The sequence below is a fragment of the Mauremys mutica genome, chromosome 5 (genome assembly GCF_020497125.1).
Source record: "Mauremys mutica isolate MM-2020 ecotype Southern chromosome 5, ASM2049712v1, whole genome shotgun sequence".
NCBI classification, from domain to species: domain Eukaryota; kingdom Metazoa; phylum Chordata; order Testudines; family Geoemydidae; genus Mauremys; species Mauremys mutica.
In genome coordinates this window covers 72,267,979-72,286,929 of record NC_059076.1, presented here as the reverse complement: position 1 = coordinate 72,286,929, position 18,951 = coordinate 72,267,979, and the positions used below count along the sequence as shown (strand labels likewise).

At 42.9% G+C, this 18,951-nt stretch overlaps 2 long non-coding RNA genes across 5 annotated transcripts in view; both read left to right on the top strand.

Annotated features, from left to right (window-relative positions):
* Window positions 1–7,304: 7,304 nt before the first annotated feature.
* Window positions 7,305–18,951, top strand: part of LOC123371642 — a 51,395-nt gene continuing 39,748 nt past the window's right edge. Inside the window, exons 1-3 of one of the 4 annotated variants that reach the window (XR_006579881.1) lie at window positions 7,968–8,197; window positions 8,714–8,881; window positions 9,167–9,281. This is a non-coding gene — a long non-coding RNA (uncharacterized LOC123371642). Of the gene's footprint in view, window positions 7,384–7,967; window positions 8,198–8,713; window positions 8,882–9,166; window positions 9,282–18,951 lie in introns of those variants that run through there. The other 3 variants (XR_006579882.1, XR_006579883.1, XR_006579884.1) reach the window with 3 other exon arrangements.
* On the top strand, window positions 14,988–18,235 carry LOC123371643. Its single transcript, XR_006579885.1, has 4 exons — window positions 14,988–15,111; window positions 16,063–16,145; window positions 17,036–17,087; window positions 18,018–18,235. It is a non-coding gene; the product is annotated as an uncharacterized LOC123371643 (long non-coding RNA).

Here is an 18,951-nt window from a genome sequence, read left to right as displayed (position 1 = left end):
GGTTAAGAATCACTTTTTAAATCTGTTCTCATGTAAAAGACCAGCTCCAGAATGTTTCCACATATATAGCAAAGTCCATGATTGACATGAGGATCCACAGCCCCCAATACACAGAATCTTGGTGTGACACAGTATAAAGCGTAGTGGTAGCTCAGCCAGTTTGTACATGAAGGTTTGAAGGGGCAGGGCCAGTAAGGAGTTTGTACATTACCATAGTCCCACATAAATTATATCCCAAATCTGTCCAACTGAATAGGTATATTCAACAACTTCGGGCCAGATTTTAAAAAATGCAGATGAATGCTTTTGAAAACCCATTACCAGGGCCGGTGCTACCATTAAGGCAAACTAGGTGGTTGCCTAGGGTGCCAAGATTTGGGGGTGCCAAAAAGCGGTGCTCCCAATTGTTTTTTTACAGGGTTCATGGGCTGGGCTGCCAGCGGCGCGCTGACACGTGTGGCTCAGACTCCCTCTCCCAGTGCAACGGCCTCTCCATGCAATTATTGTCATTGCCAGCAGGGGCGCCGGCGGCTGGGAGCTCCGAGCCCTTTAAATCCCGCCTGTAGCTCCAGCGGCCGGGGCTGGGGTCAGGATTTAAAGGGCCTGGAGCTCCCTTTAAATCCCAGCTCCAGCCCCCGAGCCCTTTAAATCCCAGCTGGAGCTGCAGTGGGGATTTAAAGGGCCCGGAGCTCTGTGACGGCCGCTGCCCGGGGCCTTTTAATTTGCCCGTGAGCCCCAGGGGCTCCCAGCCACCTCTGCAGCTGGGAGCCCCGGGTTGATTTAAATGTATACATGTATAATGTATGTGATTTATTTTATTTGCGGGGGGGGGCGCAAGGTGGAAGTTTCACCTAGGGCACAAAATATCCTTGCACCGGCCCTGCCCATTACACACATGTCTGCATCTTTAGGCACTTAAAGGAGCAAGATGACAACCTTCATGTGGTGCTTCTGTTAAGTGCTGGTGTTTTTTGTGCTCTGTGTTTTGTGCAATTCCACCAACATACCAAAGTCATCAATTGGCCACTGGACATTGTTTTACCGACCTCCAAGTGAACATAGCAATGATCAACCACTCAAAACAAACAGCTTGTCGTTGATCCTGTTGAGGAACCACTGGGTTTTGATTTATGTTGCAAAGACTGGTGCAGATTGAATTGCACCAGGACATTTAGTTGGTTTTGGTCCTGCTTTGAGCAGGGGATTGGACTAGATGACCTCCTGAGGTCCCTTCTAACCCTGATATTCTATGATTTTATGATCTCATTGGAGATGTGAACAAACCCTTTTAAAACGGAAAATGAGGCAAACACCTGTATGCAACTGTGGTCCCCAGGCACAATTGATAGAGTACATCATATCTGAATGCCCCCTTCGTTCTTTTGCCGGGAGCCTGAAGGACATTCACCAGCTCACTGCTGCTGCAATGTGCTGGCTATCAAACGTAGATATAAATGTGTTGTTGTTGTTACCTACCCAAGCCATACGAAAGAAGAAGAAAAAGAAGAAGGCACTTAAATACCTGTAAAATCTGATCCTTAGTCTTCATCATGAGACACTTTCTACATCTGAAGTCAGGCACAGACATCAGTCACCCCTCCTTGAACCTCCCTAGGTTCATATAAGAAGAGGTGGTTCTTTAGGAAATTCATATCTAAAACTTTGCCATGTGAAGGATTATAGCTCTTTCAAGAGTTAAGTATGAGGCGTGGGGGGCCAATAGAAAGACAGTAGGTCAGGGAATTCCCACAAGGAGGATGAGATGAGTTTTCACTTTTATGCTTTTTGGAAAACGTTGATTTGGCAATGAGATTCTTTACAAACATGAAAGAATTAATTAATTCCAGTGGAGTAGATAGATATTATTAGCCTCATTTTACACATAGGGAAACCAAAGTACTGAGAATGTGACTTACCAAGCTTCATGATCAGGGACAGAATTAGACTTTAAGCATTCCTGATTATCTGTTCTTTGTTCAGATCATGTCTGTGGTCTCAAAAGTAACATGAGGGAAGTCAAGTTCCATGGTTTTTCCCCAACCATCATTATGGGCTATTATCTTTACTTACGTCCATTCTAGTCCTCCCTCTACATGACTGTACAAATACCCCCCATTCTGAAATGGAGAGATCCGCCATAACCAGAACGGAAATGTGTGTGTCCCATGAAATGTCCACTGAGGGTGCTATTGGGTGAGAGAAATGGTTTTTATTCCATTTAAGGTTCACTATGTTTTTTAGAACACTATTATGGAAATGTCAGTTTGAGTAAAAGGCCTATTGTTTTTCCTGAATGTGATGCTAAATGAGACAGACAAAACCAGTTCAGTTTATTACTTCTCAGTATGTTCATTACTGTCATGTTATGAATATAGGTATTTATATATCAGTTTTGATTTGAGCAAATAGTTTTGAGATTCAGTTGCAAAAGAGCAATCCTGCAAATATATTTTTGAGCATATAATTGTGGTGTTCCAGTATAACAGAGAAGGAAATATTTTACTCACTTAGGATCCTGTTTTCCCGCTACAGGATATAAATAACCATAAGGAGTTACCTGTATCCTGCAGTTGGATAATGAGGTCCCTGTAATGTGATTGCTGTAATTTAAATGCAAAAAGAAAGACCAGAGTTTGGTGTACATCTTGCATCAGATTCACTAAAGATGCAAACCCCAAATGCTGTATTAGAATGAGAACAACTGTGCCTTATCTCCTGTTATTTTTCTTGTCAAGTTTTTTAATGCTGTCACTCCACAGCATCCCTATACAGAGGTCTCTGATAGGAAAATTTTCCTTTCTCCATACACACATTCAAGGATACTTTATCACCTAACTGATTAAAGGCCTATCATAATCCCCTTTTCATAGTACCCAACGAATTGGTGGTGTTAAAAAATGTTCAGCTCATTAAGAAAATGTCACACTTCTCATTCCTAAACAAAAAAAAATAATCTGGAGAAACCTGATGACTCATCTGTTAGTATACAGTGCTCTATAAATCAGAGCTCTCAGTTTAAGTGTAATTGACATGTTCACCATAGCTGAGGAAGAGCTGGGAATATTGTAGGGTTCATTCCCTAATCCTCCACAATTAATTGTGCTCACAGAAACATTTTGAGCATCTTTCAGTATATGTGGCTCTATATTCTTGTAGGAAGTCCAAGAATTTGTATGGCATTCCAGCCACTTCAGACACAGGAGACAAGAGAATGGCTTTTGAACAGGGTGATTGGAGTAATGGATGAGAACCAAAACAACAACAAAAACCTGCCATTTGGACCAACCTAGTATTTCCAGAATACATTTTGAAAAATGTTGCTGGGCAATGACGAGTCCATGCTGAAAAATCTGGAATACAATCCCAGTTCCCCTCCACCAATGAAACATAAAATCTTGAAACAGATAAACTGCTTATTGACATACTGTAAATGGCAATACTAAGTCACAAATTACTAGGCATTTGTTTTGAGCTGATATGGTTTTAGCTCACTAGTAAACAATCCAACATGGAAAGCCTGCGATGCTATATAGGCATGAACATTGTGCAATGAAGTCTTCTCAGAGATTTTGCTACCCTAAATCAGATACTATACAAGATTTGTTTTGAGAAGATGACTAGTGGTCTAATTTCTCACCTCTTCCTTTGGGCTTAAGCAAGCCTCTGTCTCCCACACTGTCACTCAATTTCTCCTTCTGTGAAATGGGGGAAATAGCACATACCACTCACTCAGGGATGTTGTAAGAATGAATTTGTTTATCTCTGTAAAGAATTTTGAAGGTATAAAGGTATATGTAAGTGCTAATTATTTTCCCCTCTTGCTGTAAATTGGCTGAGTCCTTTGCCTGGCAGTAATGATTATACATCTTCAGATGTTCCAGCCTCTGCTGAAATTTTGTGAAAATTGTTTAATTCAGCCAAAATGGCTGAAGTTTGGCAAAGATATAAGCAACTGAAAGCAGGCTCTTATAATGGGAAGTGTTAATAATAATATGTAGTGTTGCCTGTCTATAATTTTATTGTAGTGATTCAAAACTGGCAATAAACTCTGGACCCCTCTCAGATTTTGGGAGAATTTGGATTGACTTCAAATCCAAAGATGCCCCTATGCTTTTTGTTAGGGGACAGACGCAATACAGGATGGCTGAAGGGGGTGTTTTTGATTTCTGATTTGGAAGCACTCAAAATCTCAAGAATTTGGCCCTGTGAAAATGGAAACCAAGCCCTGGCTTTGATTCAACCTTGGATCCAAACATCTAACTCTTTGCCTAAATGTCATCTGTATCTCACTGTATCTTCTCTTCCCATCTCTGTGTATTATTTAAGCACTTCCATGTTTTAAGAGTATTATTCTTAAAACACTTAAATAATCCTACACAAACTATACACCCAGTGAGGATCACGTGTTGAGAACATCATTCTAAATTTCAAACTGTTTTGTTTTAGGAGCAAACTATGTCCTGGGATAATGATAATGTGAAAAAGTATATTCATATAGTACTTATAATTCTTCACATGGAGAGGGGGTTAGATTACACATTTACATAGCCTCACATTTTGAAGATCCTTCCTTTTGTAAGCAGGGACAAAGCTATTTTTACATTCTGTAAAACATAAGTAAGCCTATAGAGGTCTAGTGAACAAAAGCTTCAAATTTCACACTGTGTTCTGGGAATTTCATCTCAGACCATCTTTTGGGAAATTTATGAAATGTTTAAAGTGCTACACCTCAAGGTGACCTGGAAAGCTTTTCTATTTGACTTGAAAGTAATGCTTGTCTGCTCAGTATTTTTAATTTGTGTGTGTTGTTAAACTCCTGACACAAACAGTTTCCTGGCAGCAAAATCTGCCCCAGGAGTATGGGGGGAAGGGACTCTGTGTGTGTGTGTGTGTGTGTGTGTGCATACACACACACACTCTCACACTTTTTTTGAGGGAGCCACAGTGCCATGATTAGTTGTGGTTATACAAGCTGAAAGTAATAAAATATACCCATCATAGCCCCAGGAGAGCAAGGTGAGATTTGTCCATTGGAGGCTGCTGGAAGCTAACTGCACAGTAGATACTGAAGAGTCATAAATTTGTAATATGTAGCTATTGTGGCTGGAGGGATAAATATTCAGTACCTGTTATTACCTGATAAAGTCATACATATGTATGGATCCATTTTATGTGGTAATTACTGAATCTAGCTTTAGCATCTGCTTTTACCTGATAAACCAACTTTATTATTTTTAAATAAAGCAATTGAAATAATTCACAGGCCACCAGGCACTGTAAAGACTGCAAAATAAAGCAATCAAAAGGGGAGGGAGCAAGACAAGATTTTAGCTCCTTTAAACATCAAGGGGTGAGAGCAAGAACTATATCAACCGGCTTTGCATGTGGTTTTACCAGAAATATTCCTGTCTGTTTCAGAATGCATGTTTAGAAAGTTAACTTAGGACACATCTATGGTATGAGCTTTCGTGAACATACTTGCACTAGTTCCATGAGAACTAACATGAGTAGAAACTGTAGCGTAGCCACGGTAGCACGGACAAAGACTATGGCGGCACAACTTAGACATGCTGACTGCATCCCCACATCTATCCCATGGGTACGTTCTCAGCACGGCTCAGCTATGCTGCCTCTGCCCGTGCTCCTGGAGGGCTATGCTACTGTTTCTATTCAAACTCTCTCACTTTGAGCTAGTGTAAGTACAAAAACTGGAAGTCACACCGCTAGCTCACATTGTAGACATAGCCTTAACCAACATTAAATTCCACAGCGTTGCAAGGAAATGTGACCAGCCCTAATATGTTTTTTAAACTGACTTTGAGAGTTAGGCAAAAAGCACTTTTTGTATCCAGCATCCAGCAAGGTATTGGAGCAACTCAATTTACTCCTTCTCATAATGTTCAACTACCAGTTGATTTGATAAATAATCAGAAGAGAGAACCTGGGAAATGATTTTAATTAAAAGAAGAGAGTTTTTGTGACGGGTCCCAGTGGAGGCCAGCTATGGTCACTCAACTAGGGTGAACTGCAAAGAATGGGGCAGACAATCCCCACAAAGATGGTGGATATTCCAATACTTAGTGAATCTAAGTCAGCATAAAACAGCTTCTTTATTACCTCACTGGTTACTCAGATGTCCAAACAACACAGTTCCCTTAAAGTGATCCAGCCTCAGGCCTTCATCCAGGTACCTAAGTCAAATATAATGATTTCTGAAAATTTTATTTCATCATATAAAAGAAAAGGTTCTACCAATCCCAAAGGATTGGACACATTACCTCCCAGGTTACTGAATATTCCAGATCTTACCCAAATACACGCTACAGCCAATTCTTGTTAACTAAACTAAAATTTATTTAAAAACAAGAAAGAGTATGGTTAAAAGATCAGTATACATACAGACATTAGTTCAATTCATTGAGGTTCAGATTCATAGCAGATTGTGAGCTTTGTAGTTGAAAAGAGTTATTTCCGAAACAGTTCATAGGTTATAGTTCAATGTCCAAATCTCATATTCAGGGTGTACTAGCGTAACTGGGACCTCAGTCTTGCGACTCAAACTCCCCCTGATGAAGCCTAAGCAGATCTGAGATGACAGAATCAGGACCCAAGGATCTTTTATACAATTTCATGTCCTTTTTGACAAGTCAGGATTTCCTCAGGGAACAAAAGATAATTAGGATGACTTTGAAGGAGGTCCATCACTGGTATTTAGCTATACTAATTAACATAAGGCTACTTGCTTGTTCCTCCACTATTCACAGTACATTTCAAAGAGAGATGAATACCGAGATATCCCGTGTTTACAATTCATTTAAATGCTAGGACGTTATTTTGATCTGTGAACTATCAGGATACAGCATAGACAGAAACTGTTGATTACATAGTTGACCCTACTCATACATATTGTGATGGGGCAAGGCCAGATGGCTACAGTAAAAGCAGTGAGGAACAGGTATGTTAGCCCCAGGCTAAACCAATCCCTGGTATCATGGTAACCAAATGCAGGGCCGCCCAGAGGGGGTGGGGCAAAGGGGGCAACTTGCCCCGGGCCCCGGGCTCCGCAGGGGCCCCCAAGAGAACAGCTGAGGCTCCCGCCTCCGCCCCTCTCCTGGAGCCCTAGCACATCAAGCGCTGTCCTCAGACAGCGCCGCAGCGTGTCTCCGCCGGGGCCCCTGAGCCCCGCCCCGCTCAGAGCCGCGTGGTGAGGGGGCGGGGCTGCGAGCTCCGGGCTGAGCTCAGCTCCCTCCGCTCGGCATGGAGCTCGCAGCCCCGCCCCCTCACTATGCGGCTCTGAGCGGGACGGAGCTCAGGGGCCCTGGTGGAGACACGCTGCGGCTGTCGGGCGAGGCGCTGAGACTCCGGGTGAGGAGGGAGCCGGGGGTAAGAGGCTGGGGCCAGGGGGGTTGCCTAAGGGGCAGGGAGTCCTGGGGACACTCAGGGCACAGGGAGGGGGCAGAGGTTGGGGGAGCAGTCAGGGGGCAGGGAATGGGGGGGTTGGATTGTGGGTGTTCTGGGGGGGGTGGATAGGGTCAGGGCCGCCCAGAGGGGGCGGGGCAAGAGGGCGCAGGAGCATCTTCGTTCCCGGTCTTCGCCGGCGGGGGGTCCTTCCGCTCCGGGGCGGAAGGACCCCCCACTGGCGAATTACCGCCGAAGTGGGACCCGCCACCGACGTGCAGCCCGGTCTTCGGCGGTAATTCGGCGGCGGGGGGCCCTTCCATTCCGGGACCCACCGCCGAAGTGCCCCGAAGACCCGCAGCGGGGACCCCCCCCCACCGCCGAATTACCGCCGAAGACCGGGCTGCACTTCGGCGGTGGGTCCCGCTTCGGCGGTAATTCGGCGGCGGGGGGCTCCTGCCACGGGTCTTCGGGGCACTTCGGCGGTGGGTCCCGGAATGGTTGAGCCCCCTGCCGCCGAAGACCCCGGGCCCCCGGAATCCTCTGGGCGGCCCTGACCAAATGGCAGTTGCTCCAGGTTAATCAAGACACCTGGGGCCAATTAAGAGCCTTCTAGAAGGCAGTGGCGATAGCTAGATTGATTGGGACACCTGAAGCCAATCAAAGGCTGGCTGGAACTAGTTAAAAGCCTCCCAATTAGTCAGTGAGGTGTGAGTGTCAGGAGTTATAGGAGAGAGCTGTCTGCTGGAGGAATGAAGTAGTACAAATCCATATCAGGTGCAAGAAAGGAGGCCCTGAGGTAATGGTGAAGGAGATATTGAGTGGGGGCTGCTGTGGGGAAGTGGCCCAGGGAATTGCACACATCCTATTTCCAAAAAGTCAGCTACCATAGCTGCTAATTTTAGGGTTTCTGGGCTGGAGCCTGGAGTAGAGAGTGGGCCTGGGCTCCCCTATCTCCCTTCCCTGACTAATCACTGAGACTGGGAGACAACAGAGACTGTGCAAGGGAGGGTTGCTTCTCCTCACCTCCCTTGTTGGCTTATGATGAAAATGGCTCAGTAAGCTGTGACCCTTGCCTCTAGAGAGAGAAGGGATATGTGGAGGGTCACTGTGAGTCTCTGAGGCTAGCAAAATTTGCCAGGAAATGCAGGACTCGCAGAGTCAAGGACAGAACTTTGTCACAATATGTAAATACACAAAACCACAAACATTATCTCCCCACATGTCTTCTGAGGGTTATTTATTTTGCAGGATGTTTAACCCTTTCTAGCCATGCATCACAGATGCTAAAAAGAGAGTTGATATTTTTCAATAGATCCCCGGTCTTGGTCCATAATTAGTGCATATTCCTGGCTGCAATATCACCAGGTGCAGAATAGTTAGATCCAGTGTGTTTCTACACCAGCAGATGTCATGTACTTACCTGCTGATGAGGGAAAGCAGACAGTAACTGACTTGACCATTGGTTCCTTTTTTGCCACAGGTAGGTGAGAAGCCATTTTTCCTGCTTCAGTGATTTTTCTCTATTTTCACTGCAGTTTATCAGTATAAATTGTTTATCTGCTCTCTTTTCTAACTTCTACTTTCTTTCTTGTTTTAAGAAATTCTTTTCCTCAAGCTATATGTCTGGGCTTCAGTGAACCACTCCCCATGGTATTGCCTTGCATTTGCTGTCTTGTCTGGTGTAAAATTAGTTTCTTTTCAGGTCACTGTTATGTTTTCCATGCTTTGTTCTAGAATTTACCTTATTGTTCTCTTCTGCTGTCAGGATATGGTGCTCCCAAGTGCAGCCAGATGTCTGTGACTGCTGTGTGTATTGCCTCAGGGATGATGCAGGCTCTGCTGAAGAATGTCACATGCTTCCACCCCTAAATGCTGGAAATGTGAGTGCACATTTGAACACTTTTTTTTTTCATGTGGACTTGCAACCTTTGATTTTAAAATTCACTGTCTGGTTTGGTTTTCAACTGAGAAATGTAGCCTCCAATTGGTCCTGCTAAGAATTCGTTGTAAGAAGCCATTTGTAACCCACATCAAAAAGAAAACCCAGAAACAATACTGTATATTCTTGAATCCCATTTCCTAGAACCTTATTTGTAAACTAACAGTGTTAGTTACTGACCTCACTCATTTTAATATAAAGCATTCCTGTAGGAGGTCCCAGGTATCCCGTCCAATTTCTGATTTCACTGACACATGCAATGGATCAGACTGTGTCCCAGTCTGTTTCTTGTTACTCTCTCTACTGTTAATGATATTGTCACTTGCTGTTTTATTCATTGCGCCAATATTTTTATTGACAGCTGTCTTTTCCATAAATGACAGTCCTGCCTGCCTTTGACAAGTGAAGGGACCTACAATGTCAATTTCTGAAGAATTTAAGCTTTCATTAAATTTTATAAAGGAGTCTAGTACTTGTATAGCTGCAAAGATAATCTTCCAAATATGAACCAACTTAAATTCAATGTATGGTCTTCTTCCTGAGTCTGCAGGCAGACAGCTCCACTGCATCTAATGCTTAGCAAGCAGTAGCAGAATGAAATTGACAAGACTTTACCCATTTTCACTAGTGCTGTGAAAATTGTGTGTGGCAATGGTTTTGAGTGTACACAGGCACGAGGGTTATTCAGTTGGGGATGGAAGCACCTGAAAATTGGAGGATAGAGAAGAGATGTCAAATAGCAGAGACCTCTTCCTTCCAGCTCCATTTCCCACTCCATCCTCAAAGCAGCCAGCAGGCTGGCATATTGGTAAGCTAGTGGAGTCCTTCATGCTTACAGCATACAAGAGGTTTTATGAGATAGGTGGAGTAATGGAAACCTTCCAGAGGCCCATCCATTCTCATGTAAACCTTGAAACTCTGGGTAGGGTAATAGTGATGTTCAGTCTTCTCACCTATAAATAGGGATAATAACATCTGTCTATCAATCAGGTATGTCGTTAGACATGATTTGATAGTATTTACAAGGGGCTTTGAGCTGTCTGCATGGAAAGTGCAACGCAAGTTCAGGTGCAATGAGTCTTATGGAAAATTACTCAATACAATTTTTTCTGACTAAAAGGAAACTCAGAGATAGAAATGAATTCAAGAGCTCAAGTACTTTTAACATCCTCAGAACTGTGACATGGTCTGTCTTTTCTGTCCTGCAAATTAATAGCATCAAGGCCAGTTGCCTAGAGGTGGGAGTAACTATTTCTATGTGTGGAAATGAAGGAAACAGTGAGAATTTGTATGAAAAGTATACTTTTAATTAAATGTTTAGGGACATATAAGCCATCCACTCTGTATGTGTTGCTGTCAGGAAAGATTGTGCTATTACCTTGAACCTGCTATATGATTTCATTATTATTTTCTTCACTAAATACATTTTCAACTGAATAGCAATTCTGCAATGAGAATGAAAACTGGTCAGGCAGTTGAGGTCTATTTTTAATCATTTTATTCATGAAGTCCAGATCCACTCCCCAAGTAACCTGGCCAAGAAGCAAGCACGTGGACAAAGAATCTGCCCAGCACTCATGGCCACAGAGTTGGTGTAAATTTACTTTGGGAATGCTGCTTCAGCCAAATGGCTGGAGTAGCGTACACTGAGCAGGTACACCTTCTGACAACTGGGGGATCCAGGTTGCAGTGAATCACTGTCCTCACTTCCCCTTCACCATGTGTTGACTTGCCACGCAAGAGGTGTACACTGAGCAGGGCTTCATGCTGTGGAATGGGTGAATTGCACCTGTTCAGTCCATCACATCCAGTTGTCTGCTTTCATGCAGCATAAGCATAAAACAAAGGGGCTGGATTTGCCTCTGGCAACACAAAATTAGATCAAATTTTCTCCTGCATTAAGCCACTCAGTGGAGGAGACAAGGATGGGCTGTCAGAAATCCAATTACTGATGGCAGATTCTCAGCAACATGCAGCTCCAGCCCCAACCCGGGCATTAATGTAGGTTAGAGTGATCTAGGGACTGTTGATGACAGCCCCAAGAGACCATCCACCTATTGAGAATTGGCAGCATGCCATGGTACTGCAGCCACTCCCCTTCTTACATCTATCAAACTCCCACCCATCCTTGGCATATCATCTATGCCAGGGCAGGTGGAGGGTGGCATAGGAACTAGTTAGGCATTTCTGCCAACTTTCTGTAGTCAGCTGAGAATTCTCTCAGCTAATGTAGAGTGTCCCGCTGTTTGATGGGCCTGAATGGCACATAGGCAGCAAATCAGGGAAGAAAATTTTGCTGCTAATATACAGCACTATTTTCCTTATGGGAAAGAAAGCTTGTGAAGACTTTTTTTTTCTTTTTCTTTTTAAAACAATACCTAACAGTGGTCCCTGGTAGCAGATGGAAGTTAGTAAAAATGATTTTTTTCACTTAGCAAAATTTTTGCATGGAAGTGATTACAATTAGCTTTTTTTAAGTTTAAAATTTACTTAACATCCATATGCTTTCTTACTTCCAAGAAAACTTTCTGGGAAGGGAGGATTATTTCTTTGTGTGGTTGGGGTGGGAGGGAAGTAGGTGTTTTAGCTGGAAGTGGCAGAGAAGACCATACATATTATACAGTATGTAGTAAAAAGGCAAACCGAGAGATCCAGGGATAGGTTAGCAGTTTTAGAATGCAAATCAGTAATTTAAAGACTTTACCTCAAGCCAATTGAAGTAAAAGGGAGTCTTCAATGGGCTTTGGATCTGGCCCCTAGGAGGGGAAGATATGAAACAAGAGGTACTGAGAAACCTGGATGGCCATTTCTTAGATCAGCTTATTGCATACTATGCCTAATCAGAAAGGGTAAATGTTAGTAATTACTCAAGACGTAACTCAGGGAACAAGTAGTGGCTGTAAAAGGCTGACTTTTATTCAGAGTTCTAAGTAGGAAGTGAAGTGTGTGTGCATTTGAAGTTCAGTTCTGAGCTGGGCAGCAATATATTCAAAGACAAAATGTTTAAGATAGAATCCAGGTGGTGGTATGTTCACTGCATACAAACAGGGAAGTTATATTAAAAAAACATAAAACGCTTTCTGGAAAGTTAAAATGATATTTCTGCAGACCCAGAAAACCCCTTGCCATAAAACAAGGGCTTTATTTCTGTCCCTTTCCCCATGGCTGAAGAGAAGTGAGAAAGTGTGCTTGTCACCCTCACCTCAGATCAGCTACCAAATTTTGGGATGTAAACACAAGGAATTGAGATGCACCTGGTGCATCTCTTGCTCCTCTGCTCTTGCAGACTGGGTGCTGTCTGGTTTACTAGGAGCAGGCTGATGGCCATCAGCACTCAGCCAGTGTAGAGGCTTTGAACATTGCTGGTGGAATATGGGCAATGATACAGCAGCAGAATTTGAGCTAATATAGGACACTTCATTGCATATTTTTTTGGTGACCAATATTCTATTAATACTGGATGTGATCCTGACTCCATTGAATTTAATGGGAGCTTTGCTAGTGACTTCAGTAGGGTCAGGATTTCACCTATTGGTTTAAAAGGCAGTATAATTTCTATCTGTGCTATATGAACAAATTAAAATTGCAAGCTATCACTTTAATTTATATGGGGCTTCCTGGAGGGGGGCTCTGTAGGGAAACTTGCAGGCAGGGGACCTGTAGGGAAGCATGCAATCTGAGTCAATCTGCGAAGAGCCACCCTAGAGTAAGACTGGGTGAGTTGTGCCTCGCTGTCTTAGGGACCAGCTTTCTTTCTTTCGTACTTTCTTTTTGGGGTTCTTGTGTGTTATGGTTCTGGATTTTAAGAAATAAAGTAGTGTCAGGTTGCAACTTTCCAGAAAGATTATTCATGTTTTTTATCTCACCTCTGTGTCTGTGCCATGAACTTCACAGTTTAGACTCTGTACTACCTGTGAAAAGTGATAAGCTATAATGTCTGGCCTAAAGCAAGATTGTAAACTAGAGAGGAGTTGAATGACTGGCTTGCATATGTTGTTTTGATGTACATCATCAAGGTTTGAATGCTATGAAATGAAACTTGACAATTTGTGGATGAATTGGGGGGGGAATACCTTGAACTCCATGGAAACATATTACACTAAAAGAGTTTCTTAATGGAGAAACTGGGGACATTATAACTATTATGCAAATATATAATGCCTCATTAATAAGAGTCAGTTTGCATATATGTATCGGTCAATATTTAGAGTATGGCAAGGACCATGACACACAAATGTGTAGGGTAAGGAGATTATAGCCTGGTAATAGAGAATTGTCCAAGAGTTTTTAGTTTAGGGTTTCGAAGATATTTGCAGATTTTTTCTGAGTTTCTAGCATTTAGGATACTTCTTTTAACTATACTCTCCATTCACACTGTTTTAAGGCAATCACAGTTTTTAACTTTTTTTTGTTCTGAATTTTTCCTGCTTGTGTAATTCCAAAATGGCTGAATTTTGCTTTTAATTTTAGTGAGTCTTGGTTGACTTGGGTTTGTAATACTCAGCAGCACCACTGACAATCTCTGGGGTCCATAACTGGTAGTGTTTAGAATGTCAGAAAAGCCTCAAAAATGGTTCTCCAGGGGGTTCCAAACTTTTATTTGGCATAAATAAAATGATACTTGAAGTCTTGGAAAAGTCCTAAGTTTTGCTAGCACTGTCTGTCGTGCATGTCCTTGCCAAGAGTATACATTTCATGCCTCACACAGGTTATTAGCTCCACCAGTATACCTCACAGGTTCACAACACTTATAGGAACCACTGGCTTGGACGTCACAGTTATCTGGCAGATCTCAAGCTTTTGAAAGACTCTGTAAGAAAAAAACAAAAATCCTACAGTGCAGAAATCATGGCTACAGCAAGAAACTCTGAAGAGGCCCCTTTGTGAGTGGTTCCATTATCCAGTGTAAGTAGAAAATGAGCCCCAATGAGAACTGCAGGAATGTTCCAAAAGAAATATTTGTAACTCTCCAGTAAGAAATGGTTACTTAGGGTTCATTTAAAACGGTTTTTAAATCTAAGTATATCTTAGAGAAGGATGAACTAGTGGTTAGGGAACTTGCCTGGATTTTGGGGGAAATTAATAAGATTGGTACTTTTTATCTTGGAAAAGAGATGACTAAGGGGGAGATATGATAGAAGTCTATTAAAATCATGACTATGTGGAGAAATCAAATAAAGTGTTATTTATTCCTTCTCATAACACAAAAACTAGGGGTCACCATAGGTAGCAGGTTTAAAACAAGCAAAAGGAAGTATTTCTTCACACAATGCACAGTCAACCTGTGGAACTCTGCCAGAGGATGTTGTGAAGGCCAAGACTATAATAGGGTTCAAAAAAGAACTAGCTAAATTCATGGAGGACGTCCATCAATGGCGATTAGCAGGGATGCAAAACCATGCTCTGAAGTGTCCCTGGCCTGTTTGCCAGAAGCTGGGAATGGGTGACAGGATGGATCACTTGATGATTATCTGTTCTGTTAATTCCCTCTGAAGCACCTGACATTTGCCACTGTCAGAAGAAAGGATACAGGGCTAGATGGACCATTGCTCTGACCCAGTATGGCCATTCTTATGCTCTTATGACCTATGTTCAATTCCGTACTCTACTAGAGAATTCATGTGCTATTGTAAGCTCAGATCCACAAAGCTACCCAAGTTCTGTTTTTAGGTGCCACTGCCATCCACAAAACTCCTGCATGGATGCTGACTTAACCCTGTCAGCACCTAAATTTACTCCCTGCTTGAAGCTTTGTAATAAAAGTTTCCAAGGTGTGTATGTTCCTGCCTTTGAGCATAAGCAGAGCTGCCTCCCTCTAGGCATCCAGGTGCCTAACTCCTGCCTAGGTCCCACAGCTCCATGACCCAGGAGAAGAGATGCTTCTCTGTCAGTCATATGCAGGACTCAATCCAGTGGGCATGTTTAGGGGCTGCCTAACCCCCTACGGTACTCATGTGGGAGAGCCTCAGTTCAAGTTTCACTGCTGCCTGCTGAGAATAGGGATTGGAAAAGGGATCTGCCACCTCCCATGGGAGTGGCCTAGTCATTAGGCTATGGGATAGTCTGATCTGGGCATGGGCTCTCAATCTCTTCTATTGAACTTGTTCCACTTTAATTGGGCCAGAGAGAGTTAGAATAACTACTGTCCAGTGGTTAGAGGTGGCCAACCCCTGTTCAAAACTTCTCATCAGGGAGAGGTGGGATTTGAACTGCATGTTTCCCACATCCCAGGTGAGCAGTCTAACCATGATAAAGTTTATAAGGGAGCAGTAGCCTACTGATGCTGCTCTGTATAGATTTAGACAGCTGTTAAGCATACCTACTAGATTTGGCTCTCTACAACTTAGACAGAGGAGCATCTGTCTTTCTCCAATTTGTGGATTGCTAGCACAGCAAGGCACCTAAGTCTGGGCTGCAGGGAGGCACCTTGCTATACTAGTGATACGTGAATTGGAGAAAGACAGGTGGTGCTCCTCTGCCTAAATTGTGCAGGGCCCAATCTCTATAATAGGTGCTGGACTCAGGACCCAGGCCTCTCATTGTCATCTCCCATTGGCTAGCTTAGGTGGATCCCTGCCTAGGGTGCTAGTTTTTATTAATTGCATTCTTAAGTGCCTATCTCTCCCCATTCATTGTGCAGGGTGCCTAGGCACCTAACTCAGTCTTTGTGGATCACAATGTTGTTCCTGTGTGTGTGTGTGTGTGTGTTTGTTTTTTCCTAGGTGCCTAAATGTGGACCCGGACCTGAGCCTCAGTTCCCTCTCTCTGTGATGTTGTGAGGATACTTACATTAAAAGATGATGAGGTGCTCAGAGACCGTAGTAAGGGGGCTGACATAAGTATCTATGGTAGACCTTGACATTATATGTAATTCTTATTCAACTTACTGTGAGACCAGAATGAGTGAAAAACACTCTGAAATCCTCAGATGTCAGAAATGAAGAAGCTTAAAGCATGTATTTACTTATTTATTGTGACAAAGTTCCTCCTCTATCTTGGTGGGTCCTGCGCTTACTGGCGGATTTGTTCGCCTTAGAGATTCACCATGTGGGTCAGGGAACAGCCCAGAGACCTTCCCCTCTGGTAGAGCCCACAGTCCAGGTCAATTCCTCCTGTGTCTGATCAGGAGTTGGGTGTTGTTGACTGCAACTGTCTAGAGTGCCTCCTGGAACAGCTGTGCAACAGCTACAACTCCCTGGGCTACTTCCCCATGGCTTCCTCCTAACACCTTCTTTATCCTCACCACAGGACCTTCCTCCTGGTGTCTGATAATGCTTGTACTCTTCAATCCTCCAGCAATATGCTTTCCCACTCTCAGCTCCTAATGCCTCTTGCTCCTAGCTCCTCAGATGCATGCTACAAACTGAAGTGAGGTCCTTTTTTAAACTCGGGTGCCCTGATTCGCCAGCCTGTCCTAACTGATTCTAGTGGTTTCTTCTCAATTGGCTCCAGGTGTCCTAATTAGCTTGCCTGCCTTAATTGGTTCCTGCAAGTTCCTGCTTGTTCTGAAACTGCCCCTATTACCTCACCCAGGGAAAAGGGCTCTTCTTAATCTGGGATTAATATATCTGCCTTCTAACACACTCCTGTATCCATCTGGCCTGACCCTGTCACAGTATTTGTTACTGTTTTCCAAACACAAAGAGAAACAATACACACTCAGTCCATATGTTTTATTTTTATTTTAAATTAAAGGAAACAACAAAACAAGAAAAAACAATTGGAGGGAAGTAGATGCAAGCATCAGGTAGGCCACTAAAGTGTATGTTACAGTAATCAGGGAAGGATCTGAGGATCTGATTTAGTTAGGGATTGGTCCTGCTTTGAGCAGGGGGTTGGACTAGAGAACCTCCTGAGGTCCCTTCCAACCCTGATATTCTATGATCTGAGTGAGACTTCTGGTTGTAGGGGTAGAAGGAAAAAGTCAGATCTTCGAGGTGTTGAAGAAGAAATGACATGGCTTGGAAGTGTATGGAAAGGGATGAATCCAAGAAAACAGCAGGTTATATGCTTCAATGTTGGAGAAGGTGGTGGAGATAGTTAGAGGAAATTGAGAGAGCTTGAGAGGGAAGATAAGAAGCTCACTTTTGGCCTTGCTAAGCTTAAATTGATGGTATAAATGAAAGCAGAATGCAAATAATTAGTGTAGATCAGGGGTAGGCAACCTATGGCTCACGTGCCAAAGGTGGCACACGAGCTGATTTTCAGTGGCACTCACACTGCCCAGGTCCTGGCCACCAGTCCAGGGGGCTCTGCATTTTAATTTAATTTTAAATGAAGCTTCTTAAACATTTTAAAAACCTTATTTATTTTACATACAACAACAGTTTAGTTATATATTATAGACATAGAAATCGACCTTCTAAAAATGTTAAAATGTATTACTGGCACTCAGAACCTTAAATTAGAGTGAATAAATGAAGACTCAGCACACCACTTCTGAAAGGTTGCCGACCAGTGGTGTAGATTTTAAATTGCACTTTAAATGGTCTGTATTTTTCCAAACAATGCAATAATCAAAAATATAAATATTAAGTAATTTGAAACTGGACACTAACAAGACATTTAAAGACATCTGATGTCTCATGTAGTGAAACAAATTGAATCATCATTAGAACTCATAATTGATATCGTAAGTGATCATTCATAAATTACTCACCTCTCGTTTTCTTTTTAGGTACAATGTGCTGCTCAGGAGTAAATTTATATGTATCTCATGGTTGCTTATCTGTTGTTCCCACTATTCAGTGGAGATGGTTGAACAGCAGCATTCACTGCAGACAAGGAGCTTCCAGATTCTGTCAGATACTTGAGGGAGTTATACAAATTCTGCATTACAAGACATTGTTTCCTACAGTGATCTGACATGCCACTGGAGCTTGTATAAACTGAAAGTAAACACACCCTTTCACTCGTGCTGTGTATGTATGTATATGTGTTTAAAAACATACGATCAGTCACATCTAAACTATCATTTTCCAGTGCTTTAAAGGTCACTGTCAGATTATTAGAAACAATAGCACTTAATCCTCACGTCTGCCTAAATTCAAAGATCAGTAGAACATGCCAGCACCCTGGCCATGCCTCTTGTTGTTCTGGGCTAGTTACACTACATTTCTGGCCACCACTTTATTATCTGGCAATAGCTAATCCAAAGCAGGCCGACAACCTTCTTTCGACAGTTTGTAGCACTTGGGGCAGGGCCTAAACCCCATCCCTCTCCAAAGCTTTAACCTGGGCCTAGCACATTGCTAGCTCCCCACTGCCCACCCTTCATATGAGGTTTGAAGGGCTGAGGAAAGAAGGTTGGTGCCTCACTGTTCCAGACACTGGGAGCCTTGGTCCCATTCCCCACCTGTGATATCCTCCCCTAATCCAATTTCACTGGATCCCTTAGAAGAAGTCCCTACACTGAGTACCTGCCAAGTTTCAACAACAGGAAAACATTCTGAACTAAGTTACCCACTGAGTCCCTGGGCTGCTGAAGGAAAGATATATTTAAAAAAATCACATTGCCAAGGCCAATCTGACACCTGAACACTTCTTTCAAATTCCCCAGTTCCCAGGATTTCCTGCAGCAGCACAATGCTGCAATGTTTTGGTATAACGTT